Consider the following 23,094-nt stretch of genomic DNA (forward strand, 5'->3'; position numbering starts at 1 on the left):
TTTCATACTTTACTTCATACTGTTGATTTCCTTCCCTTCTGGAGTAAGAGAGTTGCAGGTTTACCTGTAAGTGTGGGATGTAACTATGGGCAACAGTGCAGAGGAGCTATAAATCTATGTGAAAGTATGCACTACAAACAGGAATGCATAGTGAAAGTGAGGAGACTTAAAAATGAGATTTACCAGAGGTAATATTTCCTGGTTTTCCAAATGCCTGTATCACACCTTCCATACCTTCGTTTTGTCTGTTTCTTCTCTCTTTGATTTTAGTTTTATTGTATCTTCAGTTTTATTGTGTTCTTAATTCAGAATGGGCCAGTAGAAGCCTGTGGATACAGTGGGAAGTTTGGGTGATAGCTGTTCCTTGGGGCTAAGGGCTGAAGTTGCTTAAAGCTGTAGATGTTAGCTGGGGTTTTGTTTTTGAGCTTGTGTATAATCATAAGAGGAAGGGTACCACTGAAAATATAGCTTGGGATTTAAATGTTAATTGTGTTTATTTTTGGAGTCTTAGTTCAAGTCAAAGTCCATAGCTTATGGTGAGATAATAGCTGAATCCTGTGTGTTTTCCTCAGCCTTAGTTCCTCTTCTTCCTCCTGTGAATGTCTGCACATAAATGCATCTGAGCTCTTCCATCTGAAGTTTGCCAAGGGCTTTTACTTAAAGCTTGTTTTCTTCTTTTTGTTGAACTAATGATGTATATTTATTAACCAGGAAGATATCTGGGCTGTAAACACTTAACAGGAATGCAAAAGTTTTTGTCCTTCGTTATAGTTTGAGTGTATGTGGTTGCATGTGAGAGAAAGAGAGGTGACTGCTGAGATTATGAAAGATTACAATTTGCTTTTGATGAAGCGCCTAATTGAGTTTGTTTGGCTACTGTGCCTGACTAAATCTTCATGTATTTCCCACTCTGGTCTGCATCGGTGAGGCCTCACCTCACTGTGGTGTTATGAGCACCACTGTATAAGATGGACATAAAAGTACAAGGGATTCCCTAGGGGGGGTCTGAGGACGGTTAAGGGTCTGGAGGACAAGAGGTGTGAGGAGTGTCTGATGCTCTGGGCTGAGCACACCACAGGACAGAGGAGCTGAGGGGAGGCCTGATGGCGGCTGCAGCTCCTCACAGGGAGCAGCACTGAGCTCTGCTCTGTGTGACAGCGACTGGGCCCGAGGGAACGGCATGGAGCTGCGTCAGGGGAAGGGAGCTGGGGGTGGGGGACAGGGCCTGCACCAGAGGGTGCTGGGCATGGAACAGCCTGCCCAGGGCTGTGGGCACAGTCCCAAGTGCCGGAGTTCAAGGAGTGTTTGGACACTGCTCTCAGACATGGAGTTTGGATTTGGGCTGGTGCTGAGCAGGGCCAGGAGTTGGATTCGGTGATCCTTGTGTGTCTCTTCCGATTCAAGATTTCCCATGATTCAGTGATGGTGTCTTGTCAGTCGCTGTGATTGGCACCAGCCACTTACAGGTGAGATTTAGCTTTCTTCATTGAAATACTAGCAACGTTCTTGTTTTAGTACAAGATAGAAGGAAGGATTTACATATGTGTTTGTGATCAGGGAGATGAGCTGTCTATGCGGTGTAAGCACCATAACATATCCTTGGAGAACTGATTCCCATAGGTCATGGGGTCCCCAGAAGTACTCCTTGTGGAAAAGGATTTTCCAAATTCTCAAGACTTCCTACTTACGCAGATTTAGGCCACTGAAGAACATTTTGTTTATAACATCTAGCACTAGGACCTACATTGATGTTGTGGATACTTAATTCTTACTGACTTGAGCAGAAGCACTTGAAAATAATTAAAGTGAATGAAAAATCCATACACAGAGCAAAGCCTTTCAGGGGGAAGTGAGTTTATTGAAAGAAAGATTTTGCTTTTTTTTTTTTTTTTTTTTTTGTTAAATACTTTCTTTCAAGGTCTTAAATAAGCAGTAAATGCTCTTGTTGGAAATAAAAACTGAAGCTCAAACTTTGATTTTGTTTTCTGCCATGGCTGAAGAGATTTTGTTGTTGATAGGTAGAAAAGACTGAATTTGGTTTCCAAAAGCCGATAACATGAGGTAATGTATTAGTGTGAATTGCTGAGTGAGGTACCAGTCAGTGAAATACAGTGGGTATTATGATATGTTCACCTTTGATGGACTGCTTGAGAGGAATTTGTAAGATATGGCAGAATTCTGAAAGAATTTCTGGAGGGCTGCAAGGGAGAGGAATGGAGGGGGAACAGCTGTGATGATTCTGATTTATTTATTTTTTTCCCCCTGATTGGCTACAGGGATTCTGATGGTTTAGTCTTTCAACTAGATGGATGCCCTTTAACCATCTGATCCAGTATTAATACCATGACTGCTTTTAACAACACTGATACTTGCCAGTTGCCATTAAAGTTGTTTACTTCATGCTGTATAGAAAACAATTGCCTATAGCTGATACCAATAACCTTATTAGCCTTACCAAAAATTATGCGTGCATATTTGATAAACAGTGGTATTTGTCATGTTGATTCAACATCAAGCTTAACAGAAGATTTTTCCTCTTGCAAGTTTCTTCCTTAAATGTGAAGTCCAGGAGGGGGAATTCATCTAGTTTCTTATGTTGGCAATAGAGTAGCTGTTGTATTTTCTTTCCTGTGCTGAGTTTGATTCCAGGAATCCAACAGCATTGCAGAAGGAGAGAAGAGAGCAGCATCACGGACTGCACTGCTGCTGCTCTACCTGCCATGAATAATAGCCCACTGGGCTAGTTAATCATTACACTGGCTTTCCTGTTCCTTCATAGCTGATTGCTGCCCAGAGGACGTGGGTTTCAACAGTCCTGCTGTCAACACAATTCAGTGGTGTGTGTGTGTGTATTTGTTTACCTGCATGTGTATGCACTATGTTTCACAGCAGATATTGTGGTAAAACTAACAATGCAAGGTCAGCGTGTATATTATTCTATAAAAAAAAAAAAAGGAGAGAATGTTTTATTTTGGATACATTGATACGTCTTGCAGTGTATCTAATTGGCATACTAACAGAACATGTACTCGTTTAGTGCTATACGAGTGAAAAATTGCAGGGTGTTAAAACTTTTGTTCTTCAGTGATTTCGGTTGATGAGAGATGAATTGTAAAAGGGAGTGAGTGGTAAATCTATCTGGTGGTACAAGATTTCCTCTTCAAAATGTTACTGTCTCACAAAGTTCCATAGGTATATCTTTCACTTTTCACTATCTTTCACAGTAGTACACTGTAATCCTTTTTAATCTTCTTCCCTTCTTTGCCTTTCTTTTTCATCCTCCCTTTCACTCTCTCCTCTGTCTCAGCATCTCCTTTTTGTCCCTACCCCTTCTTTCTATAAGTAGACATATGTTTGTGAGAGCTGATTCGAATGTTTGTATGGTGACTCTATGGTGGGGCCACTGAATAACTTTCTTTTGTGCCTTGTTCAAATTTGCAAACTGTCTAGAGGAGACTATGCAAGATAGGCAATACTATCAATAGCAGAGCAGCAGCATTACTGAGTAGTTCAGTATTATCAGCAGTGTGAACCAAACCCCTCTTCTTCCTTTACCAGCAAATTAAATGGCAGACAACAAAATGAGACAGCAAGACATGAACATAGTGTGAGCTGGACCACTTACATGGCAGCAGCAAGCACATCTTACTGCCAAATAGATGATAACAGACAATTCTGACTCTGAAAAACAGCTCTGAGCCCATTCCCACTGGTTGTTTTCAGTCAAACCTGTATCGTTCTTATTAATATTAATAGGATTTTTGGGATCATGCAGGTCCCTTTGTCTTCAGAATGGTGGAAATAATTTACACAGATAGGCAGTGTCTCTTTTGAGAGACTAGAAGGTGGAACTTGTGTTGTTTTTTTTTTTTTTTTTCCTACAAGAAATCAATACTGAAGGAAACAATCAAGAAACATTGCTACTCACTCATGGAACACTTTCAACTCATTGGGAGTATTCATTTGACTTTTTAATAATCTGAATTGGGGTCATTTGCAGAATGGACCAAAAACACTTTCTGTCCTCTAAATTAAAATGCTTACAGTGATGTTTATAGGCATATGCAAATGTTCTTTATGAGATGGCATTGTCCCAAGATTTCAGTACCCATTTATAAGAGTTTTCTTGTTAGTTATGTTCTAATGATTTGATTGGTAGGTGGTTAAAACACAGTCTTTGAATCCTGAGTGCTTGCCTGGCATGTGAACTAGAAGCGAGACATTTCAGTATGTACCTTAAGTACATACTTAAGTACCTGGAGATTCTGGAGGCTGCCAAACTCAACCAGGAACAGAGAAACTCATATCACTGGTCTTCAAGGGAGAGTGTCTTCATCTCTGTTGGGACAGAGAACCTGAGATTCTTGAAATCATCTGGAGATGACTGAGTCTTTGTAGATCTTGGGGGGCGGGGGATGACATGACTCACCATGTAAGTAATCTCATCTCCCTCTATGGTTGTTCAGGAAAGTGTGTGGAGCTTTATCCAGCCAGGTGTATGAGGAAGGAAGCTGCACAGGCTTTTGTAATAATGCACACATCCATCTTTCTCTGGATATCTGCTTCCTATGGTTTGGAGATCTCCCTGTTGAGTTTTGAGGCAACAGATACACTTGTATGTACACTGAACATTAGTGGCTTGCAGGTAATCCTTTTGTCTCTAATTCTAGGACATCAGTGTAAAGTAGGCTCACTTACCCAAACTTTGTTTGTTACACTAACTGAAACCCAGTGGTAGGTGAGAAGCAACATGAATTTGAACATGAATGCTTTCATGGCATTGACAACTTGCATTAAATACATTTGTGCTCTCTGGCTAATTTTTTTCATAGCACATGCTTGAAATTAATTGCTTAAATTTTCCAGATCCTTAGTTCTGTTGTTTTTTTTAACTCATGAAGTTAATCTACCTGCTAGATTTTGTACTTATGGTAAAATGACCCTTCCTACTTTTGTTCCTTTCTTTGATAGAAACCCTCAGTTCTCTGAAAAATGTATGCATGTAAATAGTTTTCATCTCATAGTGCAGCCCTTGTTTATCTGAATATCTGTCTTAAATGGCAAAGAGAAGAATATACTGTCATTTGAAAGCAGATATCTTTGCTTTTCTGATATGTAGCTACTACTTTTGCAGCATGGTTAGGCTTGTGTTTAAATGTTTACATCACATTTTTTCTGGAACACATTGAGAGAGAAAGACCTCAGTTAAAAAATCTCATATTTTTTTTTTTCTGTTAAAATCCTTATTCTGAATGTTGAGTAACATCAGTGCTGAGGTTATATTTTGGCCCACTGTAGAATTAATACATGTAAGCCTTAACAAAGAGACCTGAACTTAGGCTTTAAAGTCTCTACGCTCAGCATGTTGATCTGGATTTAGCTTCCTGAATCAGAATTTTGCCTTTGGATAAAATCATACTTCAGTTACTAATACTGTGACATTCAAATAATTGGGTGTTTTTTAAAATCAAGGGATGTGATTTAGCTGAAGGTTCCCTGCCCCCCCCTCTTTTTTTTTTTTTTTTAATGATTTTCTAGCTGGAGATTTTTTTTCCTGAAGTCTTGCCAGTGGCAAAAATAAGGAGGGAATGTGTGGACTCGTGCAGAGTGCTCACTAGGCCAAAAAGAAAACAACCAAAAACCAAGAAAGAGCAACTCCCCTAAGCTATGTCTCAGTAAACTTCACATTTCTCTGATATGAACAGAATGCAAGATTTGCTTCTTACTGCTTTGGAAAAAAATCAAAAGAACTAACCTTTCCATTTACAGAACAATTTCTGTGTGTTCTAGCTCTGTTTCTCACTGGAAATCAAACTGCTTTTTTTTTTCTTTTTAAATTTTTTTGGGCATTTCTCCTGCATGGTTAGTCCTTCATGTACACATAAAAAAGCACACAAATTCATTAATCCTGGGGAATTGAAGACTTAAGAAGGTGCAGTTTTCATAGGTTGTTATAAATATGTATTAAAAAAAACTTCCCATCACATGAATTTCCCAAGGGATAATACATGAAATCACAAAGGAAAACGCTACAACAAAAAGTAATGAAGTAAACTAAAATCTGGATTATCCTTGTAGGAAGTTACAGGCTCAAGTATCAGCATGACACAGAAATGAAAAATGGAGCAGCAGGAGCCTAGCAGTGTTTGGATCTGAAGTTTTGTTTTTGATGTTCTTCTAGCATGAAGTTGTGGTACGATGTTGGCGCAGTCTCCTGTTGTCTCTTGAATCTTTATAGTTCTGGAAAATACCTGCTTGTTAAACACAAGTGAGATGAGAAGTCTTCGTTGTTTTGCATAACTTTCTTTACAGCGTTATTTGTTAATGCAGCTTTAGATGCGCTAAACAAATGTAATCACTCCTGGGGATGATCTCAAACTGGGAACAAGTGCTTTTTTTTTTTTATTTAACATTTTTGGCTAAGAGGAGGGGCTTAGGGAATGTCTTTTTTTTTTTCCATCTAATATACTGCATACACTAAAATACCAGATGGTAGAACTTTCTCCTAACACAACTGCTATTGTTTCAAGACTGTTGTACTCGCACTGAATCTGTGTTGAAACAGGTGCCTCACTTGCTTGGCTCTCCTGGAGCACTTTCATGCACTAAAGCACTGCACACACAGTGCACAGTGGCACTATTAACAGTGTAGAATGAGGCTGGGAGAAAAACTCATATAGGGGCTGCACACCTAGGTGCACTTAGTAAACAGAGACAGTTATCCTCATTAAACATAATTAAACCTAATATTGACTGTAAACTGTTACTTACCTTAAACTTCTCTGCAGACATTGTGGAAAAGGGATTAACTTAGCAGATAGGTACACTAATTACTACCTTCTTCACATTAAAGTTACCATCAGGAAGGCCTATATTCATAAATAAAACATAGTAGGGGATGAGAGACTGAGAAATATGTAAATTCATTTGCAGAAAAAAGACCAAATTAAAAAAAGAAAGTGGAGTGATGCTACTGGAAGCAAAATGGCACTCTAGCTAATTACCATGAAAAGTATGATAAATCATGGACGTGTATCCTTGACTTCTGACTGATAGAGCCTGCGGAGTGCAATCTCTCATGCGTAGCTGCCTCTGACTGATTTAAACCCATACCACTATCAAGTTTGATGGGAAAGCACAAAAGTGTGTTATTTTATTTCCTTGGGTATTGTTGCTACCTCTTTTTCCTAGAAATGACTTGCAATTATTGTGAAAATACAGTCTGATTTCTTGTCTGCAGAATTGTTGTTTGATGCAATTGACAAACAAAGGCTCCGAAGATGGTCGAGTTGTGTTTTAATAGCTATATTTTCAAATGCAATTGATCTGGTATATTGAGACAATTAGAGAAATAAAATAAAATGTCAAGGGAGGGGCTGCCTCTGGTTTGGCATATTTATTCTCAGGAAAGAGATCATGTGTCTTACAGCCAAGATAAAGAGTTAGAAACAATTTTATTTATGAATTTGTTTATTTTTCTGTAGAATTTTAAATGAGCCACACCACTTCATGTTTTTGATCTTTCTTGCCAAATTTCATCGTCTTCTGCACTTTTCAACCCTGCAAATGGCTGAACGCGTTTATCTGGGATTATACAGAATGAGAGAGGCTTCCAGGATGTGGCCATACGATGTGCTGTCATGTCACTGCTGCTACTGTCTAATCCTGTAAACACTTTATGTTTGAATACATAATTACATGATTGCTATTGGTGGGGTATCTTCTATTTTCCTACTATATCTGTCCAGAATACTTTCTACTCAGGTTGTTTCACAATAAAAGTCTGTTCTGCTGGGTTAGTTCATGACAGGTCTGTACTCCCATTACTCTAACTTTATGAGCCAATGCCTAAGCCCTGTGTATAGGGGGAACTTAAGAATACCAATGTTTCAGACTCAGAGTGGGAATTTATCATTACACTAGCATTCCTAAGTGGATATTTTAACACAAAATTATTATTGGCATCTATTATCCTTTAGCTTTTTATGAACTTGCATCACTGGGCACACCAGAGAAATCTAATACCTGTGATGTTCATAGTTTTACTGAAAGAAGTGAAATAAGTTAATTTACTAGCTGAAGATCTGTAGCTACTACACAGTGAGTACCTTATTTTAGTTGGTTTTACTTTTTCTTTGTTTCCTTTTCTCTTTTTGGTTTCTTCTAGAGAGATTTATTTCCTGTAATATTAATGAGCTGTGCATGTAGGAATGTGTGCTTTCTGAATACTGGTATTATGCTTTAAGAAACAATACTGAGTAATTAACAGTATTCTCCTGCTCTAGTAACCCTTATTCTTCCTCTATAGCTCTAGATAGCCAGCTGTAGCATGTACTGATGGTATCTTCTTATCCTTTCAGCAGCTTCACTGAGTTTTGACAGAATAGGTTTCAAAAATGTATCAGAACTTCATCTTAGGGCTGTGGATTTATGTAGCCGCACTCTGTAGTGATGTGTACAGATGTAAGTTTGTCATGACAGACAGTAAATACAAGGAGTACCCTGTGAGCAGTAGTGTCAAACCATTACCACATGGAAAAATCAAAGGCTAAAGGAAGAACAATTTGCTAGAGAGAACAGAAGTTTTAGAGGCTGGGTTGTTTCAGCTCAAGGAATATCTGCATCTCTTATTCAAAACTATGGGAATTCATGAAGCTTTCACCTGGGATTCGCTTTTGAGGAGCCATTTTCTGTCTGCTTCATTGGGAAGATTCAGAACGATTCTGTGATGAGTTGTTGCTTTTTTTTTTTTTTTTTTCCTGTTTCCCTTCCACATCTTTTCAAAGGGAGAAAAGAAGACTCAGTGGAGAGGAAAAAAGGAAACAGACTTGAGATGTGAAAGTTACTTGGCTACTTGGTCTGCATATGTCTTTTCATTATCAGGTTTCCTGGCCAGATTTCTCCAGACTTATTTTGATCTCAGGGGGAAATCTTGGTCCCACTGCATCTGTACCAGTGGGTGGTCCAAATGCTGAGTGAGGATTTTACTATTTGGCCTGTTAGTAACAGCCACATGCTTTTTATAAATGGAAATAAAAATTGGGTTTATCAGCTTTCTGGAGAAACATTCAAAACTAATATTTTTTGATAAATAACAAAGATTAGAAAAGTTTCATTAGCATAAGAAATAAGAATATAAATGCCAACCATGCTTTTGGGATAGAAAGAAACTATTCTACTTATTATCTTACCATCCTAAAACAAAATTGGATTAATTCCTCTCTTCTGCACATACAGCTGATGTCCACTGGACAATTTACGTTCACTGGACACAATAATAATTGATCTCTTTGATCTCTTGTCCAGCTCATTCCCTTCGGTCTTTTTAATTGTGTGCTTGATGATTCTAGCAAAACAATTATCTAAGTAATAATATGCTTGAATCCCAGTCATCTGCAAAGCATAGGCCAAATTCTTTGAATCCATACTTGAGCAAAATTTCCACTGAAGTCAAAATTGGAAGCTTTGTTTCTTTGCAGATTTTTATTTTTTTTTTCCACAGAAATTCCCTACTTACATTTTTCCACTGTGGTAAGGATGACTAAACACATTTGTAGATGGTTGTAAAAGTTGGATACAGATAATCCATTTTAAAAAGGCAGATATCTTTGAGGTTTTTTATTCTAGGGAAAGACGTATCTCATTTAAGCAATAATATTTCTTAAATAATAGCCAAATGAAGTATTTCAAGATCTGAATTCCCATTTTCCTCACAGCTGGGTCCCAGGACAGACTCAAGGCAAAATGATGGAGTGTAGGCGTATCTCTGTCAAGTATAATATGCAGAGATTGGGGGTCAGACTTTTAAAGATGGATAGTACTCTTTGTGTGAGTTTAAGACATATTCTTAATCAACCAGTTTAATTTTATTTGAATTAAGCAGTGTGTCTGTTTAAAATTCTCTTGCATTTTCTACTGGATATGTAATAGGTTTTGAACCTTTTTATCATGTGCATCATATCTGCCACAAAAGATTTCTCAGAAAGAAGTCACTACTGGAGAAAGTCCATCACTACTTTTCTTCATCCAAAGTTGTTTCCTATGGAATGCTCTCAGGAATGATAGTAACAGAGCTTCCATCATTTCCTTCGTTTGTAATATCAGAACTAGGCTGTATCACAGAGGGATTCTTAAAGATTCTGAGCACATTTTACTGGTATCCTGGCATCTTCCCTGTGTGTAAACAGGCACCTTGAGGGAAATTCAGCTGTTGTGTGACTCCTTAATTATCAGTTGCAGATTTTGCTCCTCCGTGGGTCAGTTCAGCAAGTTTCTGAAAGAAATTCCTTGTTGACCTAGGGCCTAAGAATGAGAGAAGAGAGACTGCTACTGTTTTTCCATTACTAGCAAGGGAAAAAAAAAAAAAAAATGGTTCCTTCTCATCAAGCTGTTTTAATGAGAGCTAGAGGGAGTCATGCTGAGTATGGGTGGGGGAAAGATTGTAAGAGAAAGCTGAAAACTATCATTTTGGAATGGATGAAGAAAGGAACTTGCAGAAACTCCTCCAAATGAGGAGAAAATTTCATTGTTATTATAAGTATATTCAGCTACTGGTCTGTTGGCATGTTAAGTACCACTATGTATTGAGCAGAGAAATTTGAAGTCAGTCCTTTAAAAGCCTTACAAAGCAGTGTGTCCTCTGCTGCTTCTGTTTCTTATTCATCCCCTTTCATTTTCCTGTTTACTGTTATCCTTGTCCCATACACTGTCTATGTTTCCTTCTCTCATTGTTTTTATCATTTCTTTGTTTCATATTTCTCAGTAATTTTCTTTTGTGGCTAAATCCCCAAATTTCTTGGTTTGTCCTTACTCAAGCAAAACTCCTGTTGAGCTCGGCCAAGCCAAGGGCTTATCTTCCCATGGTTTACCTCTTGCTTGATAGCAGGTAATTATATCTGTTGCAAACTCTTCGTATTTTGAGACACACACTTCAGCCAGTAAAAGGCTGTTTCATGTACATTTACTTCTAGAAATGTCACTGAATCACAGATTAGAATCTTTTACCTATTTAAAGACAAAGATGGGAGTTCGCTTGTTTAATGTTCAGTAGGATCTCAGTGTTGAGTGCCCAGGGAGTATGAAGTGCTTAAAGCAAATAACTTAGGAACTGAGGAGATAATTATATGTGAGAGGGAATATGGAAAGGAAAGAATGCAAATGCAAACAGGCCAAGACTGACTGAGTGCCACTGAATAATTCCTCATTTGCCCCCTCTCAGAAACACAGATAGTAACTTTCAATAACCTATTTGCATTAAGGAACATTTGGATGTATCTAAAATATTGATGCAGTTGATGATTACTTTTAGCAGATATTTGAGTATCTGAGTCTACCCTCGGTCTTTAAGATGTCAACTTACACTCTTTTGTGTTGAATAGGAAGTAGGAAATAGTATTTCATCAGTGTAGTGTGGGTTTTATTTGGGCGTACAGATATTCCTGTAAAGGTTATTTCTGCAGTGCAGTGGAGTAGATATGGATTTCATACAAAGCATATGAACTGTGAGCAGAGGCTGTTGTAAAAGAGTAGTCAAAACCACAGTGGTGTTGTCCATAATGAGTCTGATGCACTGTTTCTCCCTTTCCTGAAGCTAAAAATGGTCACTCCATCAGGAGGTCGTGAAGTGGGCCATGTTGGTGTGTGAGGCAAAATTCTCAGTGTGATGTCAGAAGTCCACTCCACCTATTCCAACAGACTATAGAAATGTATCTGGTTAGCTCTACAGCTAAACAGACAAAAGTGCCCACAGTGAAACTCAAGCAATGAACAAAAGTGCTAATATGGAAATATTGAGATAATATTTTGAATTCTGTCACTGTCTCTCTTGGGAAGGTTACTGCCTTTCTCTACACACTGTGGTGGAGAATAGTACTACTGTAGAACTCCTTTGGAATTGTTACAAGTAAAAACATAGATACACATGGTTGGACTTGATGTCTGTTAAGGTCTTTTCCAGCCTAAATGATCTTATGATTGTATGACTTAGGTTTGCAGGTATAATCTAATATTAGAGTTTGTATTTCTGGTATGCTATTAATCCGTAGTAGAATGCTTCACTGCTGGCAATAGGACTGAGAATTCTCAATGAAATGGGTTTTTGTCTTGCCCACTGTGCCATCTTCATGTTAGATCATTGCATTTTTTGATGCAGTAGCTTGTGGCATTTTGTGGATATAGTATAGCTACCAGGTGCTTTGGGGTTAACCACTTGAAGTATTTTAATCAGATAAGAAAAATGAGAAATCTTATATTCTATGTTTGGAATGACTACCAGTGGACTTGAATGAAAATAGATGCTAGTAGCTATACAGCCATCAGGGTGAGCTTGGAGTGCCAACTGACTCTCTCTCACTTTCTGTGGTGAACGGTGACTCTAAACAAGAAGTGTTTCCACCCCTGCCTTGAGGTTATCAGATCTGGATATCTAGTAATTAATGCCACTGTATTTTTTTTTTTTTAACTGTTACAGAAATACAAAATCAGATGCTCAGATGGCTTCCGTTGGCTTAGCTCCACTGAAGGCAACAAAATGTGATGCCAACTTGTACCAGCTGAGGATCTGGCCCACAGTTAAAAGATAAAAAAGGGGCAGGCTGCCAATATGGCAGGGAACATATTGAGATTTATGGTAGTGACTTAATCAGTAAAAAGTTCTGCTGGAAGTGATTATCTCTCTCTGCACATTCACATTAGTCACTTGAGCTGGAGACATTCAAAGCTGGAGCACTACCTGCATTGTCACGTTCCCTCTTTGCACCCTCTCCCACACTCTGTGCTGTGGAACACTGAGAGCATCCCACCTCATCCTCTGTGTTCTGGTTGGCTCTGTCTTCACAGCTCCACCACAAACTATTGATGTCTGGGGAAAAAAAAAATAATCATTTGGGCCTGGCAGTTTCCTCACTTGGTCCCACCTGCAGCATAGGTTAATCTGGGGATCTCTGTAACTCATAATATGAAGTTGAGGAAAAAGCTCTCTTCTGCTCTGGAGTGTTTGTCTGTGCAACTAACTGATCAATGACTTGGGATCTGACCTACAATGTGTATTATGTCCAGCTGCTTTTCTATGACGCCCTATTTAAAGTGTCATATATTTAAGAAGGATAAACTTTCAGGAGTTATTTAAATATCTAAAGCCTACAAAGTATGTTGAGTTTTAAACATGTAATGAATTTGCTTTTCTGTGCTTTAAAAAAAATAAAAAAATAAACTAATCATTAGAACATCTCCAGATGTAAAGCTCAGCTGCAGTTTTTAAGAAGCTTCAAAGGAAGCTTTGAATGACAGTCAGTCTTTTACCCGGGTATATTTTTCTGTACTTTAAAGTAAGAGTGAGTCTTCTGTGGCATCTGTATCATGTAGGTGCTGAAAATAATGGTGGGGAGGCAGGACACAATGTTCCTCTCTTTTTGTCTTTGATGTTCCTAATTATTGTGTATTCCAAGGAATGCAGTACCTTAAGTGAAAAATTGTTGTCTGCATTACAGAGAAATACGGAGCTCTGTCCATTTCTTACCAAGGTCAGTAAAAAGATTCCTGTTGCAAATTTAAACTAAAAGCAGGTAGTATCTTCAAATTCAGCATACTGTAAATATGATAATTGTAGCTGATTCACTTAAACAGTACATGGAAACACTTAAGCATAATGCTAAGTGCTTATAAGAAAGGTATGACTTGTATTAACACATGGCAATAAACCTTTCAAGCAATACTTACTCTTATATTCTCAGTATTTTTCAGATCTTCCAAAGCACTTTAAAAATTTCCAAATGGAAATATATTTTTCTAAAGAACCTTAGAGTTGTTATACAAAGTATCATTATCCCCATGTGATAGATGGGGAAACTGAAACACAGAACCGTTAAGTAACTTGCTCAAGGTTGTAGAATAATTCATTGCCAAGCTGGGGATAGATTGTTTCGTGACATTGAGTGTTCCCTGCACTATTCTGTGGCTTCTTGGTGTTTAAAAAAAACCAAAAAGCAACAAAAAAAAAAAACTACCATGCTTTTACGATAAAAAAGCAGCTGAACTAGTTGTCTCATCTTTGCAAGTCTCTTGAAAAAGCACTGAGATAGTTGAACGTCTCTATTTGCTGACATGACCCTGTATAAGAAAACCGTGTCTTTACACACACATAAACACATACAGGAGAAGACCAGATGCCATCTTGGACTTGCCTGGGACTGCAGTCACAAACAGAGGGCAGATTTGGGCTGAAAAAATACTGAGTTGAAATTCTTGTAAGTGTACTTTAGCCTTCCAAATACTGTTCCCTGTATCTTGGACCAGAACAGAAGGTTAGTAGGAGATGGATGTCCCTAGTTATAAATAATTGTGACAACAACTAGCAGTACAGTGCACTTGAAAGAACAGCTAAGTCTTGCTGCAAAAGGAATCCTAACTACAGAAATGACAGCCTGCAGGAAAGTGATCTTACATTTCTCATTTAGGTATTATTTCTTAAATAATTGCAGTAGGTGTGAGAACACCTAGTTGATAAGAAATCTAAAGTCAGATCATAGCACCTTTGGTGCAGGGTATAAAATCAGTATCTTTTTTAAAATTACAGTAGCATTTACCTTACAGTGGAATGTTGTGGTCTGGCTGGCACCAGTAAAGCCTATAGTTAATCCAGTTTCTTATTTTACTGAAGCCACTGCAGGAAAGAATACATTCTCTTTCAGGTCTTTTGAAGCTTAGCTGAGGCTCGGTGCCTTGATGTAATTTTAAGGAAGAAGAGGATAACTTTATCCTAAGATTGTTGCCAAAATACTTCTGGTAGTTTCTAGAATCCCTGCTTAGAGTTTAAATATATATTTTTTTTAGATTGATTTTTGTCATTAATCTCCATCACAGTGAGTACTTTGTCCCTTGACAACCTAAGAAATGTCTTTGTCCACCATTTGGTCAGTGCAGCTGTGGAGATAAATCTGAGCTGCATTTACTTTATGATCCTTCCTAAGTGCTTCCACTGTTGCCACGTCACTGTTGGCCTTAAAGTAGACATTCTCCTGGGCCAAAGACCCAGTTTGCCCTAGCATCTGATGCCCCGTTATTACTTCTGGTGAGGAGTAACATATGTTGTATTTTTGACAAGGTTACTTGGTCCTTGTAGCTTACATCTGGAATGAATAGGCGCTTTCTTTTGAGAGTTTCATTCTTTTTTAAATGGGAGATGGTTTTGTTGTCACTATATCTTTACCAGAGGTCCGTGTTTATTTGCCATGCAATGTGGTGCATTGAGTATTGTCTGTCTGATTGTCTTGTCAATAGGCACTTCATACTTGCACATCTTTAGAACTGGAGGTACATTAGGAGAATCAAAAAGCTTGGCTCTGTGTGTGTCACCTGCAGATGCTGTATCATCGCAGGCACAGAGAAGGAAAGATTGCACCCTGCACTTAACACAGAGAAACCTGAAGTAACTTGTGTTACTGTCTCACGATCTTGGAATCACATGAATAGAGCTGAAGTGGCAGTAAGTAAAATGTCTTCTTGGAACTTTACTGTGTGTGCTTTCTGAAGTCTATGCAGACAAAAGAGATAAGAAGCCTTGCTGCCATTGGCTTTTTTTTTTTTTTTTTTTTTTTTTTTTTTTGCTAAAAGAATTGGTTTACCAAGTCAAGAAGAAAGTAGCTTAAAAGAAGCTGATAAATGAGCCTGTGTTAAACATTTCCATATAGTTTATAGATTATGTTCCCCAGTGTCTTGCCTTTGCTAGGATTGCCTATGGTTTGCCTGATGGGAAATAAACCTGAGACCTGTAGTGTGAAGTGGGCTTCCTGTCAAGAACCTTGTACTCTTACTATTGAGCTCTGACAGTGGATAACCTGTAGCAGTGCTGTCCACAGTAATATATGCTACCAACAGCTATCTTGAGGATGAGTTTAAAGAAGAGAGCAGTTGCTTTGCCCAGAGAAATTTAGATTAGATGCAAAATTGAATTTTTCATAAGGCCTTGTTTTTACCTAGCTACGAATGTTTCCTTAGCACAAGTGAAAACTTTACACATTTTAGCTCAAACTGTACTCTACTAAGCCTCCTACATTTATACCCATCTTCTTGGCAGTCATCCCAAAATATGTTTGGGTTGAGGCATTACACATTACATTTGGTGAAGCTTTAGCATTCCCTGTTGCTCACATCAATCCTTATTTCTGTTTGCTCTTGTAATTTACAGTTAATGAAAATTCTAAGTTTACCTTTGTTTTTGTTGGCATCTGTACAAGAGAACTCTTTAGCCTTTTCAGCTTCTCATCCAAATGGAAAGCTGAATTCAAAATGGAAGGTAAAGTCTATCTGAGCAGTCTCATTTTAGACAGAAGCCCTTAGCATGCATGTCAGCAGTGTAACATTTTTGAACAAACGGCAAGAGAGCGTTGCTCAAGGCTTGACCTCTTGTCATCGGCTTGCTAAGTAGCAGCCAGAAAGCTAGACTCGTAGTTGATCATAACATTAGTGAGCCAGATCCTAATGGCCTTAATCAGTTACTGCTGTCTTCCAATTCAGGGAAGATTCTGCCTGAAATTAACAGGACTTTGCCTGATAACCAACATGGGAACATGGCTAATAAAACCATACAGATGACCTTAACACAGTGCGGGCAGTATTGACTGAACAAACTGGGAGTTATTGCAATCTTTTCTAACAAGCCTAGTACACAATTTGTCTAATTTTGTTAGACTTTCAGTTCAGGAAACACATTTTCTGTCTACCTATAGTACCACCCACGAATTGAGCTGTGTATTTGCAATATTATACTGGTAAACAGTGGGCTGTATCTAATGTATCTAATTTCTGTACATTCCCTAATTCAGATAATTTTTATTAATATTATACCTATGAAGACAGTGTATAATTTTGGGCCACAAAAATTCCTGTACTGGTATGAAATTATTTTAAAGTAAACTTTTAAATAGACTTTTTTTTTTCACTTGTTATTGGTACCTATTGGTACTTGCTGCTGGTACTGTTTTTTAAAAAAAATAAAATAAAATCTCTTCCAGATGAGAAATGCCAATAAACTTGGAAGAAATTGTAAGCTGGAGTTACAATGCAGCTCTGTAAATTTCTGGGGGAAAAAAAAGAACTTCACAAAGGCTAATCCTGACCAGGCCTTGCTCTATCTTTACTGCTAGGTACAAGCCATTTTTCTCATGTCATAAAAGTGTTGCTTTATTGGTAAGAACCTTTATTGTATTCTAAAACTTCGTTTACTGCTTTCTGGTTCTTCTTGTGCTGCCATTGCATGGCTGTGCAGTCTGACACGCTGGAGGACCAGGCATGGGAGAAAAGCACTGTTTGCACCTGTTTAAAATCTCCACTGCTTTGTGTGGTTCCTGGGCAACAGACAGGAATCCTGAAAAGCTAGGCTGCACTTACTCAATTGTTGCTGGCAGCTGTGACTTTGAGAGAACACATAGCAGCTCATTAGCAGGTTGCTTGTGTTATGTGACATGCACTGAGCATGGGAAACTCGTAGTTGAGCTTCCTCCCTACGCTGCTTATGAGCAAGACGGGGTTGTCTGGGGTTGCAGACTTGGCTGAGGAAAGCCTCATAGAGCACTAAGGTGAGTTTCTTATTGGTAAGGGGCAAGGAGGTGAGGCAGGTAGAAGTGAATCCGTGTTTTGTGATTAGAAAAGAGGAATAACACTGTAGGTTCTCTGTGCCACTGGATACTAGTTTCCTTTAGCAGTTGTTTTTTGTTTTTTTTTTTTAGAGTGTATTTGCAGTTGTATGATGTAGGTGGTAACATTGAGTGTAATGTATGTGGATGTGTGCGTGCACACATCATGTAGGAATTGCAGTGTGGAAATAGACTTCATGAGATAACTATAAATTTTGTTATGAACTTTGATTTCTGGCTCTTGTTTGCTCTGAAGAACTGGAATTAAATCAGCCTTTGCAACCTTGATCTTGGCCTACTTAGGCAGCATCTTAGCAGCAGATGCGGTCACAGTGCATGTCTGATTGGCAAATTCAGACCATTTCATCTTCATACCTCCTGAGTTTATGCCTCTTCGCTTAAATTAAGTATTTCTGTGTTCTTTTAAAAGGAACTTAGTATGCTATAAATCTATTTAAACAAACTGTAAAGCTACAGCATTGTTATGATCTGTTGAAGTTCTTACCATGAGTTAGTAGGATGAATATTGGTAGGATTTGGTACCCTGAATGGCAGGAACAGACCTGCCTTTGCCATGAGGCAAACATTTACACTCTTCGCTAGGTTAGTCCAGACCAGTCTCTTCTTCATATTTGTATCAGAGATATCCTTTCTGCAGCACTAGAAAATGTCCTTTAGATATGCAGTGTAATTATTGACAGCAGAAGTCATTATGTAGGATGAGGAAAAACAAGAAGGAAGTCTGTCTGTGAGGCAAATTAGATATACTTGTGAAATAAGTGTGTGTGAATGCAGAGGTAAGAATATAACTACTTGGGCAAGACATCTGTAACCAACAGATTGTCAGCAACTGGAAAGGTTTAGTCAAGGGCAGCAAGTCTCCTGCTTTGCCTTGCCCACAGCTCTGTTGTATAAGTAACTGCCCTGGCCAGTGCCAAGGACGTGTTAAGCGTGTGCAGCTGTCTGTATGATCAGGAAGAAGAGGTTATGTGGACCTGGTAGATTTGCAGTTGTCATGCTTTGGATACGCATACTCTGATACCTGTGTATTGCTGTTGATTTCTTTAGCTGAATAAAATAAAGCAGTAATTGTTAGATACTAAGAGGACATAACATTATCACATTTACATGTGATACAGCAAGTAGGAACCAGAGTATGCCATGAACTTGATTTATTTTGTTCTCAAGATCTGGGCTTTTTGTTTCCTCATCTAGAAAATGAGAATAACTGGGGATAGTTGCTGTTTGTATGTCATATATGAAAGCAGCATATTGTAAGCTTTCTCTTTATTCTCGTCTTGTCTTTATCTGCTACCACTTCCTTTATAGCCTTAAATGTGGGTTATACTCTTATTTCATCACAGAGGGCCTTCAGAATTCAATATCTGAGATTAACCTAAGATATTTGACTATCAAATAGTGGAATAAATGGTGGTATGTCTTTACAACTGTGTGTGTTTTTACTGTCTTTTGTCATGCAGTCTGAAAACTAGACCACTCTAAAGTTGTTAGCAGCTTGCATATTGGCATCACTTTAGTCAGGGTATGGTTTTTATTTGAGGACATTTGAACGCGTATGGTATTTATTCCTTAGAAAAACACTTGTGACCCCTTTGGTTGGCCTTGTTTAGTGCCTTCTTGATACCATCTCCTACAGTCTACCTCCTCCTCTGCATGTACAGGGAACACAGAAATTTGTCAGATGTCTCTTAAATCCTGCTCCACTGTTCCTAAAATTCTCAGAAATTAGTTCTGTAGGATTTCTTCTGTTAGTGTAGGGCATGCTGTTAGCTGGTAATAACTGCTAAATAGCACACACTAGCCATGAGTTGGATGCTTATGAAACACACGATAATAGGTGTTGTGTTTTACTACTGATTCACTTTATGCAGACTGTGTAATACCAAAACCACCCACTCACAAATAAAATGCAGAGAAATGACATTCAAATATTAAAGGTATGGCTTAAATTCTCACAACCAAGGACGATAAAGTTGTGAAACTCATTCTGTTTATAAATCATGCTGTTTTCTCAGGCATTCCAGCTCATCTAGTCAAAAGGACTCCCAGTCAGGATTATGTAAGATTCTACTTGTAGATACAGGAAGGTAGTTGGATATAGTAGCATCGAGTTTTAGTAGAGATGTTTTTGACAAGTCTGTTTTTAATTTCTTACTTGGGATCCCTGTGGTTTAGTTCATATTATAAATTATTCTCGTGTCTTTAACATTCTCAGGGGCTGACAGCCACCAAAATAAAACATCCCCTGTTTCAGGGGAGCATTCTTTCTTTGTTGCTGTAGAGTAGTAGATCTGCATTCACATGCCATGCTAGATTCTTTCACCATGTTCCTCATGAACAGAATTGCAGCCGGAAGATGTGCTTGTGTGGGAGCTTTGCTACGCAAGCATAACACGGATTATTCAGAAATATCAGCAAGCCTGTAGGCTTTCTGGTCATAACTCAGAGCTACCAAATATACCTTGATCAAGATAGCGTGACAGAAGGTAGCTCTGAGGTGGCTGCAGTATTGGCTAGAAAAACTTAAAGGGTTTAGTGACTTTGAAATGGATCATGTCTGAACACATTTTTGGAGGGAGGAGAGAGGGGGAAAAAGAGTGTCTTGAGGATTTAAGAATGTGCAGAGCTTTCACTCTGGAGTCTGCTTTTTTTTTTTTTTTTTTTTTTTTTTTTTTTTTTTTTTTTTTTTTTAACACCTTGTTTTGCATGCTGCACCTTCCACGTGTCCAGACAGGGAAATGCAAAGGCTCTTCAGAGGCTGCTGTTCATTCTACTCTGTAAGTTCAACCATCTGAGCAGGTACTGAGTGACATGTTTTGTCATACTTGTGGTTTTTAAGATTAGTCAGAGCATAGTAAAAGTCCACTTCAGTGCTTGCTAGCCATCCTTGGCCCCTGCCTTTGGAGTGGCTTGTTGATACATGTCAAATGGAAGATGAGGAAAAGCAGACAGGCAAAAAAAAGACGTAGAATTATTTAATATACCTACTATTGACAGATGGTATGTAACATATATAATGAAATCAAGTAGAAGCTGAGTTTTGCTTCCAAAGTGTGGAGCTCTCCCTTCCCAGGCGCTCAAGTAGCCAGCCTGTTTCATGGCTGAACTTCCTTGTCAGCATTCCAAAGCACGTACAGCTCTAGGTAGCATTTTTGTTTTACTCTTTGTTTTACATCTCACAGGTTGTCTGCTCTGCATAGTTACTGAGGGGTACGTTTTCAAGAGCTCCATAAAGCGTACCTGTCTGCACTGTCATTGCTTTAAGGGAAAGCAAAGTCCAAGCACATGCTGGAGCACATAAATTTTTCTTCTTTTAAAAGAATGATAAAATTATAACATCTGGGCTATGTTTACTAGCATTTTTTATGTTAATATTCTCCTACATGTGGTTATCCTGTTGATTTGCACAGAAACTTAGCAGCAAAAAGTTATGTTAAAAAAAAAAATTAAGAATGAGATTTGCAGGAGGTGATCTTATTGTCTTTATTAATTGTGGCTTCAGCTTTCTTTTCAAAATTATTTTTATTTTTATTTTTTTCCAGTGTTAGCTCAACTAAATTGAAATCAACACAGGGTAAGGCTAATTTTCATAATTTATACAAGTGGGCCCAGATGGGGATAGTTAGAGCCTGAGACTGGCCAGGTGGTACAGGCAAAAAGCCTTCCAGAATTTGAGATCTGCTATTGTAATATTGAGGCTGATGACATCAAAGATTGTGAAGTTCTTGTACTATGTTTTCTTTCTTTGATTTCTGCATGAGTTATTTGTTGTATGATGCAAGTTTGATTTGTGGGTTTTCATGCATTGGAGATGTGTGAAGGAGAGTGTTTACATTAATGAAAAAGCTTTCTTTTAAAGAAAAAACATTGTCTAGTTACTCTAGCATTGTAGCTCTGGTTGATTGTGAAATAGTCAGCAGTGTGTTTCTCAGTGTGGAAGGATAAACAAGGCTCACCTATGAGTTGGAGCTGTATGGAAGATTCACTCACTGAAGATTTCCTTGCAGGATTGTGTTGTGCTTTTGCTAGGCTGTAGATCTGAAGTGAAGGCTTTGACAATACTAAAAAGATGTGCAAAGGGAAATCTTTCTTTAACGGGGAACTTGTTCATTGGTATGGGTAAAACAAACTTGGAAACCTTTGAAGGTTTATTTTTTTGTGTAGTGGTGGCAGAATATTATACTCTTCTAACAAGCATATATCATTTCATTGCTATTTACACTGCTCCTTGATCATCCTTCTCCATTCTTGAACTATCTTTATGTATGTAGCTGTCACAGAAGACTTCCATTTGCTCCCTTGCATCTGACAAAGACTCTAAGCAGGACAGATTCTGATTGTTGACTCTGAGAGTAGATTTTAGCCCAATTTACATAGATCAGATTTGGCGCGTTATCCTATCCCAAGTGAAAAACATGCAATTCTCTGTTCTTCCTGTTGTTTTGTTTGCCAGCAGCCTGGCAAGCAAAACTCTTTTCAAGTCCTGACCTGGGCTATGGCTATTTGAAGGCACAGAAAGAGGGAAAATAAATGGCAGTTAGTGGTTTTTGGACTAGTCTAATTGTATAAGGATTGAGAGTTATGTGAGGCAATTCATTATCACATTGAAGAAGAGCATTGAATTAACCATCACACCTTTTCTATAACTGAGGATAAAGGCTTCATTTCTGTCCGTAGTGGAAGCATTTTCTCAAGAAGGGCAATAAGATTGTCAAAAGATGTGGGAGTAGGTCATCCAGTGCCTACTATGTGGATCTGTAGACATAAGAGTCTTTCTTAACTTTATAGTGATCTGGCTGTAGTATTGTGAAACCCATGCTGATGCTAAAAGCAGGTGAATCATATACATCTTGTATATCAGTTTCACTGTCTTAAAAAAAAATGAAGAGTTTTTTTCTTTTTCCCCTTCCTTTGAAGTTTTAAAGCAGAACTTGCTGGTGACCCACTTTTGCTAACAGTTCTCTTAACTAACCCCTGTACTCGCTTATACTTTTTTTTCTCTTCCACCCACTGTCTGTCTAGCCTGGTTTAAAATTTTTATATATGTACTTTTAAAAAATTGATTAGTTGGAGAGCTGCCCGTTCTTCTGCGCTGTATAATAAGGATTTAAAAACTGCACGCTGAATTCTGTATAGTGTAATTAAAACTGACCCAGATTTGGACCTGAGAACACCAGGACTTAGCCAAACTTGCCATGAGCTGAGTTCTGATGGCAGATGGGAGCTAATGAGGACACACTACACTCCAGAATTTCCCAGCTGCTTGGCCCCTTTTTGTACAAACAAGGTTTGGAGTGAAGTCCCAATCCCAAGAGCATGTTCAAGCAAATGTACTGCACCCAGTGTTTTGGGAAACAAGGCAGTGCTGTCAGGCTGTTTCAGAAAAATGTTAAGGCATTATTTCCAAAGGGCTTTTACTGCGTATTTGAGTGTTACGCGTATG

The 23,094-nt window shown here is 38.3% G+C and overlaps 1 protein-coding gene across 23 annotated transcripts in view; it reads left to right on the forward strand.

Annotated features, from left to right (window-relative positions):
* ZBTB20 (zinc finger and BTB domain containing 20) overlaps positions 1 to 23,094 on the forward strand; it is a 466,833-nt gene that overhangs the window by 61,989 nt on the left and 381,750 nt on the right. The window contains exon 3 of one of the 23 annotated variants that reach the window (XM_052704408.1): positions 15,375 to 15,481. The exons of 21 other annotated variants lie outside the window; for them this stretch is intronic. The gene's annotated coding sequence lies outside the window, so the exon portion shown is untranslated. Of the gene's footprint in view, positions 1 to 1,258; positions 1,467 to 15,374; positions 15,482 to 23,094 lie in introns of those variants that run through there. One more of the 23 variants, XM_052704435.1, reaches the window with a different exon arrangement.

The sequence above is a fragment of the Tympanuchus pallidicinctus genome, unplaced genomic scaffold (genome assembly GCF_026119805.1).
Source record: "Tympanuchus pallidicinctus isolate F22 unplaced genomic scaffold, pur_lepc_1.0 scaffold10, whole genome shotgun sequence".
NCBI lineage: Eukaryota > Metazoa > Chordata > Aves > Galliformes > Phasianidae > Tympanuchus > Tympanuchus pallidicinctus.